This window comes from Lagenorhynchus albirostris, chromosome 7, assembly GCF_949774975.1.
Source record: "Lagenorhynchus albirostris chromosome 7, mLagAlb1.1, whole genome shotgun sequence".
In the NCBI taxonomy this organism is placed as follows: Eukaryota; Metazoa; Chordata; class Mammalia; order Artiodactyla; family Delphinidae; genus Lagenorhynchus; species Lagenorhynchus albirostris.
The window spans coordinates 52,566,028-52,584,868 of NC_083101.1; positions in this window are offsets into that span (position 1 = coordinate 52,566,028).

Consider the following 18,841-nt stretch of genomic DNA (forward strand, 5'->3'; position numbering starts at 1 on the left):
TGTCTTTTTGAATTAGTGTTTTGCTTTTTTTCCGATACACACCCAGGAGTGGGATTGCTGGATCATATAGTAGTTCTGTTTTTAGTTTTCTGAGGAGCCTCCATACCGTTTTCAACAGTGGCTGCACCAATTTCCATTCCCACCAACAGTACATGAAGGTTTTCCCCTTTTCCTCCATATTCTCACGATAGGACATATAGGTTTTCATGCCTTTAGACGTAAACTGAAACATCAGCTCTTCTGGGTCTTCAGCCTGCAGATCTCGAGACTTGTCAGCTTCCATAACTGCATGAGCCAATTCCTTCTAATAAATCAATCTCTCTCTCTCTCTCCTATTGGTTCTGTTTCTCTGAAAATCCTAATACAAAGGCATAGCTCTTCTCTGCTTCTGCCGTTCACAGATCTCTCTCCTCGTTCTCCTCTTCTCTTGCCCAGGCTTCCACTCCTACTTCTGTCAAACTTCTGGCCAAGATAACTGAGTATGTACAAGTATCTCCTTGTATTAGTGTCCTAGAGCTACTGTAATAAAGTAACACACTGAGTGTCTTAGAACAACAGAAATGTACTTCCTCACAGTTATGGAAGCTAGAGGTCTGAAATCAGATGTCAGCACGACCAGGCTGTCTCTGAAGGATCCAGGGAAAGATAGTTAATTGCCTCTTGCAGATTCTGGTGGCTGCTGGCAACCTTTGGTGTTCCTTGGCTTGCAGCTACATTAGGAATTTCTGCCTTTGTCTTTACGTGGCTGTCTTCTCTCTCTAAGTGTCTCTAATTTCTCTTTTTATAAGATGTCCAAAGACATCAGTCTTTGGAGTAGGGACCGCCTGAATCTAGTATGACCTCATCTTAACTAAATACGTCTGCAAAGAATCTTGTAGACTATTTCTATTCCCTATGAGAATTATCTCTTATACATGTACACACACACACACACACACACACACACACACACACACACACACACAGAAAGCACACTCTGCCCTTGAGATAATATCCACAGAGCCAGCTGTGATACATGCTTGAACATAGAGTAGGAAGAATATAAAATAAAGAGAAATGATAGATGATAATTTCTCAAAATATGTTTCTGATTCATTGGTAAGAAGTATCTACTATTAGAAAGCATTGCATAGTATAACACTTATTTTGACATGCTCAGAATTGACTCCTGCCACAGCTAGATCCCTTAGGATGCAAAGGAGTCGTACGACGCTCCCTTTGATGCTAGAGGCATATGTCAAGGTTCCAGGGCAATGTGGGAGTAGTATGAAAAGTTACCTCATCAGCTGCATGGTCAGCCTTCCCGTGGCCATATCTGGTTGCTTCTAGCCTCTCCTGTAGTCCCCCATTCAGTCTGCTGTGGCTATGGTAGCAGAGTTGGTTTTACTAACCAGGAATGTTAAGTGAAAAGACCGGCATTCCTCAAGAGGTGCCAAGTACTTGGCTGCCAACTAACACGTCTGGGGAGGCTCCACTCAGCCTGTCCAATTCACTTCCATTTTCTATTCACAGCTCAAGGTTTGTGTTCTCCAGTCAAAACTAGAGTTCAGTATGATTTTTGGAGTCATCTCTATGTTTTATGGGATTGAGAGTCATACATTCAAGATAAACTCACCTCTGGGAGTTCCCTGGTGGTCTAGTGGTTAGGACTTGGTGTTTTCACTAACATAGCCCAGGTTCAGTCCCTAGTGGGGGAACTGAAATCCCATAAGCTGTGGCTGGCAAAAAAAAAAAAAAAATTATGAAAGATAAGCTCACCTCTCTGGTGCAGGTTCATCAGTGAAGATGACTGAGAACCTCTCCCATCTCCAAACTCTCCTTCTCCTAGCATCCTTTTGGGGTTGAGCCCTTATAAAAGATAAATATACATGTCAGTCCCAAACTCCTTAACTATCCCTCCCCCCACTGCTATATTTAAAATAGATAACCAACAAGGACCTACTGTATAGCACAGGGAACTCTGCTCAATATTATGTAACAAGCTAAATGGGAAAAGAATTTGAAAAAGAATAGATACATGTATAACTGATCACTTTTCTGTACACCTGAAACTAGCACATCATCGTTAATCACCTACACTCCAATATAAAATAAAAAGTAAAAAAAAAGACAAATATAGATCTAAATACAAACAGAATAACTTAGTCCTCAGCAGCCAGAAAATATAAATAATTAATGTCACTCTAACAGTTATACTCCAAGTTCCAGTGTTATTTTTATCTGCTTGCTCATATAGGACCACTTCAAAGACCCCCTCTCCCCCAAGTATTTCAGGGAATCCACATAAGATTATATCAGACACTGCAGCAAACACCTCATCTGCCTCACCTCGTATCCTGTAGACAACATTTTACTCCAGTCATTAATGTAAGAACCACCTTTACAAGTGTAACCTGAGAGTATGTAGCCTCAGCTGCACCAGGAATCTCTTGTTTTCTGTCAGGGACTTCTCCCATTCTGAGTTTTGTCTAAGGGAAAGGTACTCCCACGTGTATAAACCTGGGCCAGTGGGGGATGAGAGTCATGCATAAATGTTTCCATCTTCCGTGATCCCTCAAATGGGTAATTCTGAGGAGAATTCTACATGGCATTTCAGAGACTTCCAGTAGGATGGAACGTCAGTTACCCAAGTGGTGATCAATTCAGTAATATATTTTTGTACTGGTGTTACCACCCTCCCTATTCAATCTTTCCAGCCCCCAACTCCTGTTCCCTGGGATTACCACACACAAGCCCTTGACGTGAGCTCTACTTTCTGGGGGAAACACATATGCTAAAGACATTGCTTCTTTGCGACAAATACAGAGTAATATCAACCATATTCTTTCTCTTTAGCTCAACTTCAGCTAGTCAAAATACGCATGCTACTCACGAACCTTCCTGAAGGAATCTCCCTGTTGCCTCTGCTAATAGTATCCCACATAAGGTTGTTGATGTGTTAAGCTACTTCCTCGAAATGTTCTAAACCAGGAGAACCATCTCCTCCCTAACTCTGAGCTACACTTTGTCACTGCATCCTATAACAAGACAGCTTGGTCAAGAACGTTAAAAAGCCTCTGGTGAAAATAGCTTCTCCATCTTTTGGTGTCATTTCTTTCTAAACACAGAAAGCAGCCCAGACCAAGAGGACATACACAGAAAAGCTACATGTCAAATATTTCCTCTAGTCTCTCAATCATTATCCTACCTCTCACCGCCCCCCTCTTACAAAAACAAACATACCAAGTTCTTCACTTCTCTTTTAGTCAAAGCAAAAAGTTGCGTGTTACCAATACATACGAACAACTGTATGTTGGACTAAGAGGGTAGTGGGGAAGAGGGTCATTTATGATTCTGCCCTGAATCAGCCAAATTCTGACTCTCGTGTGCTATTTTAGTGAATTTTTAAATTTTTCTTTATTTTTTTAAAGTTTTATATAATTTTGTAACGTTACTTTCCATTTACAGTTATTACAAAATATTAGCTATATTCCCCATGTTGTACAATACATCCTTGAGCCTGTCTTACAATACTTTGGACCTTCCACTCCCTCAACCCTATATTGCCCCTCTGCACCCCTCCCCATTGATAACCACTGGTTTGTTCTCTGTATCTGTGAGTCTGCTTCTTTTCTGTTATATTCACTAGTTTATTTTATTTTTCAGATTCCATATATAAGTGATATCATACATGGTTTATCTTTCTCTGTCTGACTTACTTCACTTAGCATAATACCCTCCAAGTTTCTTCCGTGTCTTGACAATTGTAAATAATTCTGCTATGAACATTGGGGTGCATGTATCTTTTCAAATTAGTGGTTTTGTTTGTTTTTCCAGATATATGCCCAGGAGTGGAATTGCTGGGTCATATGTTAGTTCTCTTTTTAGTTTTTTGAGAAACCTCCATACTGTTTTCCATAGTGGCTGCACCAACTTACATTCCCACCAACAACGTATGAGGTTTTTCTTCTCTCCACATTCTCGCCAACATTTGTTAATTGTGTTCTTTTTGATGATAGCCATTCTGATGGGTGTGAGGTACTATCTCACTGTGGTTTTGATTTGCATTTCCCTGATGATTTGAGATGTTGAGCATGTTTTCATGTGCCTGTTGACCATCTGCATTTCCTCTTTGGAAAAATGTCTATTCAGTTCTTCCGCCCATTTTTTAATTGAGTTGTTCATTTTTTTGATGTTGAGTTGTGTGAGCGATTTATATACGTTGAATATTAATCCCTTATCAGTCACATCATTTGCAAATATTTTCTCCCATTCAGTAGGCTGTCTTCTTGTTTTATCAATGGTTTCCTTTGCTGTGCAAATGCTTTTAAGTTTAACTAGGCCTCATTTGTTTATTTTTGCTTTTATTTCCTTTACTTTAGGAGATGGACCCAAAAAAATACTGCTGTGATTTATGTCAAGGAGTATTGTGCCTATGTTTTCCTCAAGGAGGTTTATGGTATCTGGTCTTACATTTAGGTCTTTAATCCATTTTGAGTTTATTTTTGTATATGGTGTTAGAGAATGTTCTATTTTCATTTTTTTTACATGTAGCTGTCCAGTTTTTCCAGCACCACTTATTGAAGAGACTATCTTTTCTCCATCATATATTCTTGCCTCCTTCGTCAGAGATTAATTGACCATAAGTGCATGAGTTTATTTCTGGGCTTTCTATCCTGGTCCATTGATCTATGTGTCTGTTTTGTGTGTGAATTTTTACTTTCTATTTTTATCAAAATTTTACTTGTATACATATAAAAGCCAATTCTTCAAGTTAGTTACCAAAATAACAGTTTCTTCCCTCCCCCACCATTTGCCTTTTTTAAAGGTAATCTTTAAAATTTCTACTCATTTAACCCTTTCACAGCTTATGTCCATATGTCTAAAAAGTGTATCAATAATTGTTAACTTTTAAAAGATATTATTATGTCTTTCTTTCTGATTTAGGAATATGAAGAGTTTTCACTTCAACTCTAGCACTAAAACACTTATACTTTTTCCTTCCCCTATCCTCCCAATAAAGTTATATCACAATTTATTTGTGTCAGTACTCAGTGTTTACTTTACTATGACTGTGCAAATGCTATTCAGAGCTAAGAAACTATGATAGGAGTTTTTTCCCTGCAATACTTTTTCCTTTGCCTGGAATTAATAATTTTTCTGCTTTTTACTTTGTATAGTTCTGAGTATATTTATCACTATTTCAGCCCCAAACTTTCTGCCAACTATTTCAATATGCTGTCAACCAATTTGCACATGAAGCATTCCAACAGTTTCATCTTCTTGGAGAATTCTCTCCTGGAGCCTTCTGACATGCTCCAGCTGGACTAGTTGCCAATCAACTACTTGACAGCCCTTTTATGGAAATCTCCTTTCACCATCATCAGACAACTTTACCTTTCATCTGTGTCAACTCTTCCTCTTCCGTCCTGTACTCCATGCTTTTCACTGCTTGATTTGCTCTCATATTGATGGAGGTCATCTTCTAAGAGCTTCCTGAGAAGTCATTCACGGGAGATAAATTATTTAAGATTGTGCATGTCTGAAAATATTTTTATTCTATCCCAATACTTGATTAATGTTTAGCTGGGTATAGAATTTTAGGTTGGAAGTCATTTTCCTTTAGAATTTTGAAGGTGTTTCTCATTTTCTTCTATTTTCCTATGCTAGTCTTAACAAATTTAAAACCATATTGATTACTAATCTTTTATGTGAGCCCTAATTTGTTTCTTACCTGGAAGATTTTAGGGCCTGTTCTTTGTCTCCAGTGTTTTTAAATTTCACTATTACTTTGCTATGAGCCTGTTTTTATTCACTATTCTAGATAGTCAGTGAGCCCCTTTAATCTGGAAAGCCATGTTCTAATCCTGAAAATTTTGCTCAAATAGTATCATTACTCTTTCCTCTGTGTTTTCTATTTTCTCTTCTGGCACTGTAACTTACTATACCTCCTGTTCTGTCTTCTATTTTTTTTTTGTTTACTTTATCTACCAAGGTTTTTTTTTTTTTTAATTGTATCATCTTTTCAGGCTTTCAATTGAGTTTTTCATTTCTGCTATAATTTTTTATTGCTTGCTAAAAACTAGTGTTATTCTCTGAATATTTCTTTTTTATATAGCATTCTGTTCTCTTTTTGTGGTTGCAATATTTTCTATCTCTGAGGTTACTAAGGAAAATAATATTTAAATTTTTTTCTCATTTCAGTGTCTTTTTACTCCAAGTTGCCTTTTTCTATTTTGTTGGTGTCGACCTTGCTTGTTAGAAGCTTTCTCTGAATTTTTGTAATTTTTTGATTGTCTCCTTACATTGAAAATGAAAGAGTACAAACTCAATGGGATTGGAGAAACTTAGGTAGGGTTTTGGGACTGTGACCTGCTTGGGCCATTGTATGCAGGAATTCTTAATGTCACATCATTCCTCTTGTATCCTTCTTTAGATCCTCCAGAGAAAACACTTTCCACATCCTACCTGGAGGATAAAAAGTCTGGTGCAAGAATTCTGGAACCCTAGTAGGGAAGATAGCTGGGAGTCTCAGCATCTTGTAAGTATATGTTCACTTAATTTCCTATTTTCATCATGAAACAACTGTTGAGAATGTGGAGAAGCAAGCCTTCATACATTCTTATGGGATGTAATTGCCAAAACTTGGAAGCACCTAAGATATGCTTCAATAGGTGACTTGATAAACAAATTGTGGTACATCCATTCAATGGAATATTATTTAGCAATAAAAACAAATGAGCAATCAAGCCATGAAAAAACATAATGAACCTAAAATACAGATTACTAGTTGGAAGAAGCCAGTCTGAAAAGTCTAGGTATTTTATGATTCCAATTATATGACATTATGGAAATGGACAGCAAAATGATCAGTGGCTGTCAGGAGTTTGGGGACAAGAGAGGAGGGATGAGTGGGTGAAGCACAAGGGATTTTTAGGCGGTGAACCTATTCTGTATGCTACTATAATGCCAGATACCTGACACCATGCATTTGTCAAAACCCACAGAACTTTACAGCAAAAAGTAAACTTTAATCTACGTACCTTTTAAAAAATCAATTAAGAGGTCAGAGATCTCAAGAAGGAAAGCAGACTGTGACAAGCGAATCTAACTCTATTACAAATGTAAGAAACAACCTCACTGAAAGGCATGGGGGGAAGCTGCTGACCTAAGTAACTTTGGAATGAGTAGAGTCTGGAGGACTAAAGCAAAAGGAAATGTATATAAGCACAGCACTCTAGTTAATAAAGTTGTTTCCCATGGGGATAGGGATTAACAAATCTGATATATGTGTATACATGCTATATGTGTATACTGGAATTGAAAAATTAAGTAATTGTATGGTAGATGGTGTGACCCAGGATTTTTACTGTTAGAGTAGGAATCTACAGTTAAGCAAGGGAAGGAGGCTAGAATGGTCCATGTGGTAGTGAATTAGAGTTTGAGACATTATTATGTACTCATGTTTAATATAATATAGATACAGATAACATATGAAAATATTTATGGATATAAGTTTATTACTTGGGTTAATATATATACATATAGTCCTTGCTCTGTCAGTTGAGAGACCCTACAAGCAAGAGTACCCAGTAACAACAATTAAACCTAGCACCTATATCTTGGTTTCTAATATCATTCTCCAATAAATGGAACAAGGGATCCTTGGAGAAATGGTTGATTTGGGACCTAGAGTAGGAAATACACACAAGATGAGCATGGAACACATTAGCGTGGCAGAAAGGAAGAACTAAAAAAGGAAGGAAGAACTAAAGGAAGAACTAACAAAACAAAACAAAACAAAAAACCTACATTGATGGAATTTTGCCAAAGGGAAAAAAGACAACTCAGTCCAACTTAAAGAGCTCCTAATGGCCAAAGCTGGAACAATTTGAGCAGCAAAAATAAATAAACTAACATTGTACCATACCCCAAAGTATAAAATAAATATCTCTTAGTCCATACCACATATAAATAAATGATAGAATAAATAACTGAGGAAGAAGAGACAAACCTCCCATGCAGAAGAATTTTAAAGTGATTTATAATTAAGTATTCCATCCTCAAAAAGGGAGAGCATACCACTGCGCTCCTTCAGTGTGGGCTGCACATGGTGACTTCCTTCCAAAGAGTAGAGGATAGAAATGGGGAGAATAGTACTTTACAGAGGAGAAATCTGTTATACAATAACTCAACCAGGTGATTAGGGTCAATATCTAGAGTGTTAAATCACATTGAAAGCACATACCCTTGTTATGATAGGATGAAAATGTCACTTTACTTCTGTTATCATCTTCCCCTAAACCCATTATTCCAGTCTAGTCATGAGACAAACATCAGAAAAATTCCAGTAGAGGGGCATCCTACAAAACACTTGACCAGTACTGCTCAAAACTGTCAAGTTCATCAAAAGTAAGGGAAGTCTGAGAAACTGTCTCAGACAAAAGGAGCCTAAGGAGACATGACAAGTAAATGTGATGTGGTCGTCTGGAAGAAATCCCAGAATAGAAAGAGACATTAGGTGGAAAGTAAGGAAATCTGAATAAACTATGGACTTTAGTTAACAGTAATGTTTCAGTTTTGGTTCATGAGCTGTAACAAATATACCACACTAATATGTTAATAACAGGGGAAACTACCTGAAGAAATATATAGGAACTCTCTCCAAACTTTCTGAAAATCTATAACAGTTCTTAAAAAAAAATAGTATATTTTAATAAAATTTAAACATGGAGAAAAGTATCTTATCTCAATAACTCCCCATCAAATATTTCGTAGTTTGTCTTTTACATCTCCAAAATAAATTGTTCATACACCTTAATTTTCAAACACCTGACATTACAGTCATTTGCTTCCTTATTCATTTAATCCATTACAATGATAGATTATATAGCAATTATGTTACCTTAATATACTCTCAAAGCCAATCACAAAAATCTTTAAAAAGTTATCTCAATAGGGACTTCTCTGGCGGTCCAGTGGTTAAGACACCGCACTTCCAATGCAGGTGATGTGGGTTTGGTCCCTGCTTGGGGAACTAAGATCCCACATGCCATGCGGTGTGGCCAAAGAAAGAAAGAGAGAAAGAAAGAAAGAAAGAAAGAGAAAGAAAGAAAGAAAGAAAGAAAGAAAGAAAGAAAGAAAGAAAGAAAGAAAGGAACTTCAATGGAGTAAAGAATTTTTTTAAAAAGTTATCTCAGTAAACCAACACCAAGGCATCTATGCTTCTTCCTATTAAAAATGAAAACTCTATACTATAGTGAAGGGAGAAACTAAATATTTTATGTAAATATAGGCTCTACATTATAGCAATATAAGTACCTAAATTTTTTTAAAAGTTCTTAAGAGTTATACCAAAAATAATTTAAAAGTTATTAATTAGAATCCTAAGATTCATTTTTTTCTTTAAGGGGTCTTTTCTAAATAAGAAGATAAAATAGAAAAACAAGATCAGATTATATCTTGCTGGGAGAAAGTAATCATAAGTAATCCTCTCCCGATTAAAATTATAGCAATAGTAGTTCTATTAACTTCAAAAATATTTACTGAGAGCAAGTTATGTATAAAAGTGTATAAATATCTACTAGGCAACTAATTGATGTGTTTCATTTTTTTTCCTTCTATCGTATATCAAGTGGGTACTTATTGTTTAAATATCATGTGAGAGCCTGGAGCTCAGAAGAAGGCCAGGCTAGAAGAGGATTTAGTGGTCTTCTCCCTATAAGTGATGATTATAGCAATGGGAGGAGATAACGTCTTCCACTAAATGCCCCTAGAAAAGAGAAGGGAAGGAATGATAAAGAACAAGAAGGTGCCAACAATAATGTTTCGTAACAAATTATCACAAAACTCAATGGCATATAGTATTTCTTCTCATGCTCATGAGTCTTCAGTTTGACTGAAGGTTAACACATGTAGGCTTTGCTCTAAGGCTCAGGCTGAAGGGACAGAAGCTACCCAGGAGAACATCTTTTCAAGGCAGTTACAGAAGTACAAGCATACTTCGTTTTATTGCCCTTTGCAAATACTTTGTTTTTTACTAATTGAAGGTTTGTATCAACCCGACATCGAGCAAGTCTATCACTGCCATTTTTTCAACAGCATTTACTCACTTTGTGTCTCTTTGCACATTTTGGTAATTCTTGCAGCATTTAAAACTTTTTCATTGTTTTTATATTTGTTATGGTGATCTATGATCAGTGATCTTTGATATTACTATTGCAAAAAGTTGACTCACTAAAAACTCAGATGATGGTTAGCACTTTTAAATTAAGGTACCACACTGGTTTTTTAGACATAATACTATTGCACACTTAATAGACTACAGTATAGTGTAAAGTTCACTTTTATATGCACTGGGAAACCAAAAAATTCGTGTGACCCCCTTTATTGAGATATTCACTTTATTGTGGTCATCTGGAACTGAACACTCAGTATGTCCGAGGTCTGCCTGTACTAGAAGGCAAGCTAATTCTGCAAACACATTTAAACTTCTCTTTGGGTCAAGTGCACTAAACATAACATTGACCAAAGAATGGCTAAGCTCAAAGTCAAGGGGTATAGAAGTATACTCCACTTCTACTGAGAGTGACTACAAAGTCACAATATACTGGACATAGATATGGGGAAAGGTGAAGAACTGGAAAAAAGAAAAAGATGGTGAAGGACCAAGAACAGGATATTGAGAAATGTCTACATTTAGGGAGCAATAGACTAAAATAATTCAGTGAAGAAAACTAAAAGTTTACTAGTGTTAAGTCAGGGCAAATTCACACCAAGAGCTATGTTCTAGATTCTTGTGTCACAAAGTTTGGGCATCTATCAAGTGATCTACAAGTGGTATGTTAGTGAAAAAAATGAAGAAAACAATTTTATTCACACATTTTTTACAAATTTGAAACATAAGGTAAATCATGATTTTTCCATAAAATCCTATTGTGCTTCTAAATGTCATTATTTTCTTAACAGGTGGCATTCATCTTGGCTAGAGGAATATTTTCCTGTCTATTTTCTTTATTTTTTTAATAAGCTTTATTAAAATATAATTTATATTTTAAAAATTCACTAATTTTAAATGTGAAGTTTGAGTAGTTTTGACAATTGTGTATAGTTATGTAGCCACTAGCATTATCAAGATACTGAACATTTGCATCACCCCAAGTAGTTCCCTTGTACTCCTTTGCAGTCAATTCCCTTTCTGCTCTCCCAGGATCTGACAACAACTGATTGACTCTCTATCACTATGGCTTTACATTTTCTAGAACTTTATATAAATGGAGTCATGTAGGTTATTTTGGCCTTGATCAATAATAATAGCATAATTATTTTGTGATTCATTCATAGTCACATGCATCAGTAATTTGTTCCTTTTCATTGCTGAGTAGCATTCCATTATATGGATGTACTGTAATGTGTTTATTCATTTACCCGTTTATGGACATTAGGATTGTTTTCATTTCGAGGCTATTACTAATACAGCTTCCATGTGACCTAGCTCTGAAGTTCATGCTCTTAACCTTTATGGTGATGTCTCCTCAATGGAGCTTCTGTGAACATTCAGGTACACATCTTCATGTGGACAGATATTTTTATTTCTCTTTGGTAAATATCTGCGAGTGCTTTTGCTGGGCTGCGTGGGTATATGCTTACTTTGTTAGAAAATGCCCACCGTTTTCCACATTGGCTCTATTATTTTGCGTTCCTATCAGCCATAAGAGTTCCAGTTGTTCCATACATTTACTAAGACATTTTTTTTGTCTGTTATTTAAATTTTAGCCATAATAGCAGGTATGTAGAGCTCTCTCGTTATGATTTTTATTTGCTTTTCCCTAATAATTAATGAAGTGCAACATCATTTTATGTGTTTATTTTCTATTTGAAGTATCTTCTTTGATGAAGTTTCTGTTCAAATATATTGCTCATTTTTAAATTGGTTGTTTCTCTTCTTTCTATTGAGGAATAAATGTTCTTTATAGAATTTGGATAGAAGTTTTTAATCAGATATATGTTTTGCATATATTTTCCCCTAGTCTGTGACTTGCCTTTTAATTTTCTTAACAGTATCTCTCAGATAATAAAAGGTTTTCATTTTTGATAAAATCTAATTTGTCTATTTTTTATAAATTTTATGTCAATTTTGTAAATTTTAAAGGATTCTTTGTTTAATTAAAGGTCTCAAAGGTTTTCTTATATGTTTTATCTAGAAATTTTATAGTTTTATCTCTTACATATAAATCTGTTATCTTTTTCAAGTTAATGTTTGTACATGTTGTGAGGTAAGGTTTGAGATTCATTTTTTTAAGAATATGGGCATCCAATTGCAGTGCCATTGAAAATACTGCCCTTTTTCCTTGGTATCTTTATCAGAAAAGTTGACTTTATAAGGGTGAGTACCTTTCTGGACTCTATTCTGTTACCATGTTCTGTACATTGATCCTTATGCCAGTATGTGCTTCCTTGATTACTGTAGCTTTGTAATAAGTCATGAAATCAAGTACTTTAAGTTTTCCAACTTGGTTCTTTGCCTCATTTGTTATGTCTACTCCAGATCCTTTGCATTTATATAAATGTTAGGATAAGTTTGTCAATTACTACAAAAAAATCCTAGTGAGATTTTGATTGGAATTGCATTGAATGGATAGATCATCTTAGGGAGAATTAAAATCTTAACAATATTAGTCTCCCACTTTTCTATATATAAATTTATTTATTTTTGGCTGTGTTGGGTCTTCATTGCTGCCCGCCAGCTTTCTCTAGTTGCGGTGAGCGGGGGCTATTCTTGGTTGCAGTGCGTGGGCTTCTTATTGTGGTAGCTTTTCTTGTTGTAGAGCACAGGCTCTAGGCACGTGGGCTTCAGTAGTTGTGGCATGTGGGCTCAGTAGTTGCGGCTCGCAGGCTCTAGAGCACAGGCTCAGTAGTTATGGTGCATGGGCTTTGTTGCTCCGCAGCATGCAGGACCTTCCCGGACCAGGGCTCGAACCCATGTCCCCTGCATTGGCAGGCAGATTCTTAACCAGTGCACCACCAGGGAAGTCCCTAGTCTCCCACTTGATAAACATAGTATATCTCTCCACTTATTTAGGTCTCCCTTAAATTCTCTAAGCAGTGTTTTGTAGTTTTCAATGTACAAGTTTTGCACGTATTTTGTTATATTGATTCCTATTTTATTTTAAAAATATTATTGTAAATGTGTTTTACTAGTTTTCATTTCCAGTTTTTCATTTTTAATATATAGAAATACAATTGAATTTTCTATATTGACCTTATATTCTGTGTGAAATATATCTGTTGCAAAATTTACTTATTAGTTCTAGTAGCTTATTACAGAATCCTTAAAGTTTTCTAGGCAGACCCTCATGCTGTCTTTGAGTTAACAGCTTTACTTCTTCTTTCCCAAACTGTATGTCTTTTGTTTCTTTTTCTTGCCTTATTGAACTAGCTGAAACCTCTATTCTAATGAATAGAAGTGATGAGAGCATATAGCCTTGGGTTGTTTCCACCTTTGGGGATGGCAGTTTAGTCCTTCTTCACTAAGTATAATTATAGCATATAAGTTTTTGTAGCGTCCTTTTATCAGTTGATATAATTACCTTGTATTCCTAGTTTTTATCATGCTGGGTGTTGAATTTTGGTAAGTGTATTTCCTGGATCTATTAAGATATTCATATGTTTCTTCTGTTTCACTTTATTAATATGATGGATTACATTGATTTTCATGTAACTGTTATATCAAAATCTCACTTCTGGTGTAAAGTCCACTTGCTTATGATGTATTATCTGTTTATATGTTGCTCAATTTGATTTGCTAAAATTTTATTAAGGAGTTATTAAAATTCTGTTAAGGATTTTATATCTATGCTCATGAGGGATATTGGTCTTTAGTTTTATTTTCTTGTAAGTCTTTGTCTAATTTTGGTATCAGAGTAATTATGACATCACAAAAGGTTAGGAAGTCTTTGCTCCTTGTCTCTGTTTTGGAAAACTTTGTGTAGAATTGGTGTTTCTTTGTAAAACATTTGGTATAATTCATCACTGAAAGTATCTGCACCTAGAGTTTTTGTGGGATAATTTTTGCCTACAAATTCAATTTCTTTACTGATTTAAAGGGCTAATTGGGTTCTTATGTCTTCTCAACTATACTGGGGTAGTTTTGGTCTTTTGAGGATCTTTTCATCTATGTTGTTGAACTTATTGCCTGAAATTGTCCATAATTTTCTCTTGTCATCTTTTTTATATCAGTTGGTTTTGTAGTTATGTTTCCTCTTCTGTTTATGATATGGATTATTTGTATGTTTTTTATCAATCTGATTACAGATTTTTTATTTTATTAATATTTGCAACAACACTTGGCAGGCAGATATGTATTATTTGTCTTTTTATTTGTATATGTAAAATTACAAATTTGTGTTACTATTACATTGCATTACGTATTTTTTTACAAAATGGCATAGTGACTTAAAAATAGTTCAGATAGTCTTAAAAGTATTGCTGGAAATTTTAATGCAAATATTATCATTGAGGAAAAATTATAAAGTTAAGTAGTTAAAAGGGTGTCTGTGCAAATATGGAGGATGAATTTGAATGTGCTACACTGAATCCGTATGTATCATGATTTTGTTAAGGCAGTTAAAAATGAAGAGCAAATAGTAAATATAATGATTTTTATTTGAAAATTGGTTTTCAGTAGACTAGAGATCCATTTTCTCATAGTCTTTTAATTCATTGATACAATGTTTTCCAATAGTGGCATAAAATCATCAGAATTTCAGCAGAGCACAGTGATCATAAAATAATTGTGTTTTTCTAGTACACATGCAAATTTGTACCTTTCCAGTTAGAAATGATGAATTTTGCTACTAAAGAGAGATGAGATAGAACATATTCTAAATTGCACCAAGTTAAAAATAGCTATTATTCAAGTTACTGCAGAGAAAATACAAAACAAGTTGTAAAGTTAATGATGATAGTGTGTACAGAAGGGAAACAAAGTATATTAATTATCTATTGCTATATCATAAATTAACAGAAAATCCAGAAGCTTAAAACAACTTAAATTTATTATCTCATAATTCCTGTAGGTCAGAAGTTTAGGAGTGGCTTGCCTGGGTAGTTCTAGCCCAGGTTCTCTAAAGAAGTTGTAGTCAAGGTGTCAGCCATGTTAACCAGGACTGTAGTCATCAGAAGGCTTGACTGGGGCTGGGGAATCTGCTTCCAAGACAGCTCACTCACATGACTTTTGGCAGGGAGCCTCACTTCTTTTGTGATTGTTGGATGAACTCAGGTCCTTGACATGTGGCCTCTCCATGCAGCTATTTGAGTGTTCTCACAAAACGGCAGCTGGATTTCCCGAGAGCAAGTGATCCAAGAGAGAGCAAAGAGGAAGGCTCACTGCTCTTTATGACATAGTCTCAGAAGCCTGACAAAATTTCTGCCATATTCTCTTTATTAGACGTGAGCTACTAAGTCCAGTTCACATCAAGGGGAGGGGAATTAAAATTGACCTTCTGAAGGGAGGAATGTCAAAAAATTGGTGGGCATATTTTAAAACCATGATACAAAACAAGCTAGTGATAAAATTCATCTAGAATATAACTTCTTGGGACTTCAGTATCATATTGTTTTAAAGGCAACTAATATCATGTGTGCTGTTAACTGACATTTTGCTTTAAAGTTTGACCAGACCACATTTGGCATACAAATAATAATATGTGAGAAATAAGTGCTGGATGACTTGTTTTCTCACCAGTGAAAATTTGTGCCACAGAAGATTTTTGTTTGTTTAGTGAATGATCACTTTATGCACTGTGGTATAGATTGTCTTGGAATAAGTACTGAATGTTACACCAGTTATGTGTATAGAAAGGAAGGGCATCACTACACAAAGAAAAACGTTTGCACCTGTTCACGGAGCACTTTATTCACAGAATACAGGTGATGGTCAACTACATTATTTGTAATATTCTTTCAGTTTTGAGGGAAATAGTGACATTTTAATTACAAATAAATTGCAGCTATTGATTGTAGGTCTTTTCAGCTTTTATGGCAAAGAAAACGGCAGCCATGTAAAATGTTGCTTTTCCAATGCACAAGAACACTTGATGTTAGAGGAAGTGGTGCTTGCATAAATCTTTATTAAATGATGAATGAGATTAAAACATTTTAATTAAGTTGACATTTCTGTCCACAGTCGTTTCTCTAAGTGCCTTTCTCAAATAGCAATCCAGAATGAAAGCACAGTGGTTAAGACTTAAGGTTCTGGAGTCAGATTTTCTGGGTTCAAAACCCAGCTGGACCACTCACAAGCTACGTGATTTTAGACAAGTCACTTGATCTCTCTATGACATAATTTAATTATCAGTAAATAAGATTTGTAATAGTACCTACTTCAAATAATTATACTAAGGTTTACAAGGAATAATCCATATAAAATGCTTATGCTGGTTGACACATAGTTATCATGCAATAAATATTAGATATTTTAATAATTGCTGTTATATCCTGAACATATTTCTTCAGGAATGAAATAGCATGAATTTCAATCTACATATAAAATTTCTGAGGAAGTCATAATTGTGGTGAAAGTAGCTCAGTCACCATGATTTTGACCCTTTACCAACACTTAATGATTTCCTTTAATCATCTGTGAAAAAAATCTGTAACCTATTACTGAATATATTTTAAACCCATATATACAAGCTTCCATGGAATATGAAGAATTACTTAGCTGAGCCAAATGCAGCCATACAGTGGATTAGGAATCCTTCATTCCTCTCTCCCAATATAAATCACTCAGCTTTCCAGTTTTGCAATAGGGTGTGCTCATAACTTAAAGTAGAAAGCAGTGCTGTAATTAGTCTTTAGTGAGGAATCTATGCCTAATTTCTGGTCTGTGTTCAAGTCTGATGTTCATAACTCTGTATGAAAACCATAAACTATGAACTAGAGTTTTCAACCTTAGCAGTAACAGAGAATAAGGGAAAAGATGGCTGGATAAGGAAACTGACCTGTAAATTCAGCTGTTTGTCCTTTAGCTGGCTGTAGATATTTTTTTTTTTTATTAAGGTTTTTTTTTTTTTAACATCTTTATTGGGGTATAATTGCTTTACAATGGTGTGTTAGTTTCTGCTTTATAACAAAGTGAATCAGTCATACATAAACATATGTTCCCATATGTCTTCCCTGTTGCGTCTCCCTCCCTCCCACCCTCCCCATCCCACCCCTCCAGGCTGTCACAAAGCACCGAGCCAATATCCCTGTGCCATGCGGCTGCTTCCCACTAGCTATCTACCTTACTGCGTTTGTTAGTGTGTATATGCCCATGACTCTCTCTCGCCCTGTCACAGCTCACCCTTCCCCCTCCCCATAACCTCAAGTCCGTTCTCTAAGAGGTCTGCGTCTTTATTCCTGCTTTACCCCTAGGTTCTTCATGACATTTTTTTCTTAAATTCCATATATATGTGTTAGCATACGGTATTTGTCTTTTTCTTTCTGACTTACTTCACTCTGTATGACAGACTCTAGGTCTATCCACCTCATTACAAATAGCTCAATTTCGTTTCTTTTTATGGCTGAGTAGTATTCCATTGTATATATGTGCCACATCTTCTTTATCCATTCATCCGATGACGGGCACTTAGGTTGTTTCCATCTCCGGGCTATTGTAAATAGAGCTGCAATGAACATTTTGGTACATGACTCTTTTTGAATTTTGGTTTTCTCAGGGTATATGCCCAGTAGTGGGATTGCTGGGTCATATGGTAGTTCTATTTGTAGTTTTTTAAGGAACCTCCATACTGTTCTCCATAGTGGCTGTACCAATTCACATTCCCACCAGCAGTGCAAGAGTGTTCCCTTTTCTCCACACCCTCTCCAGCATTTATTGTTTCTAGATTTTTTGATGATGGCCATTCTGACTGGTGTGAGATGATATCTCATTGTAGTTTTGATTTGCATTTCTCTAATGATTAATGATGTTGAGCATTCTTTCATGTGTTTGTTGGCAGTCTGTATATCTTCTTTGGAGAAATGTCTATTTAGATCTTCTGCCCATTTTTGGATTGGGTTGTTTGTTTTCTTGTTATTGAGCTGCATGAGCTGCTTGTAAATTTTGGAGATTAATCCTTTGTCGGTTGCTTCATTTGCAAATATTTTCTCCCATTCTGAGGGTTGTCTTTTGGTCTTGTTTATGGTTTCCTTTGCTGTGCAAAAGCTTTGAAGTTTCATTAGGTCCCATTTGTTTATTTTTGTTTTTATTTCCATTACTCTAGGAGGTGGGTCAGAAAGGATCTTGCTTTGATTTATGTCATAGAGTGTTCTGCCTATGTTTTCCTCTAAGAGTTTGAAAGTTTCTAGCCTTACATTTAGGTCTTTAATCCATTTTGAGCTTATTTTTGTGTATGGTGTTAGGGAGTGATCTAATCTCATACTTTTACATGTACCTGTCCAGTTTTCCCAGCACCACTTATTGAAGAGGCTGTCCTTTCTCCATTGTACATTACTGCCACCTTTATCAAAGATAAGTTGTCCATACGTGCATGGGTTTATCTCTGGGCTTTCTATCCTGTTCCATTGATCTATCTTTCTGTTTTTGTGCCAGTACCATACCGTCTTGATGACTGTAGCTTTGTAGTATAGTCTAAAGTCAGGGAGCCTGATTCCTCCAGTTCCTGCTTTCGTTCTCAAGATTGCTTTGGCTATTCGGGGTCTTTTGTGTTTCCATACAAATTGTGAAATTTTTTGTTCTAGTTCTGTGAAAAATGCCAGTGGTAGTTTGAGGCTGTAGATATTTTGATGAAATATTTCAACAGCACTTTTCCTCTCTCAAGCATGAAATAACAACTATTTTTATATTAAAAATATTAAG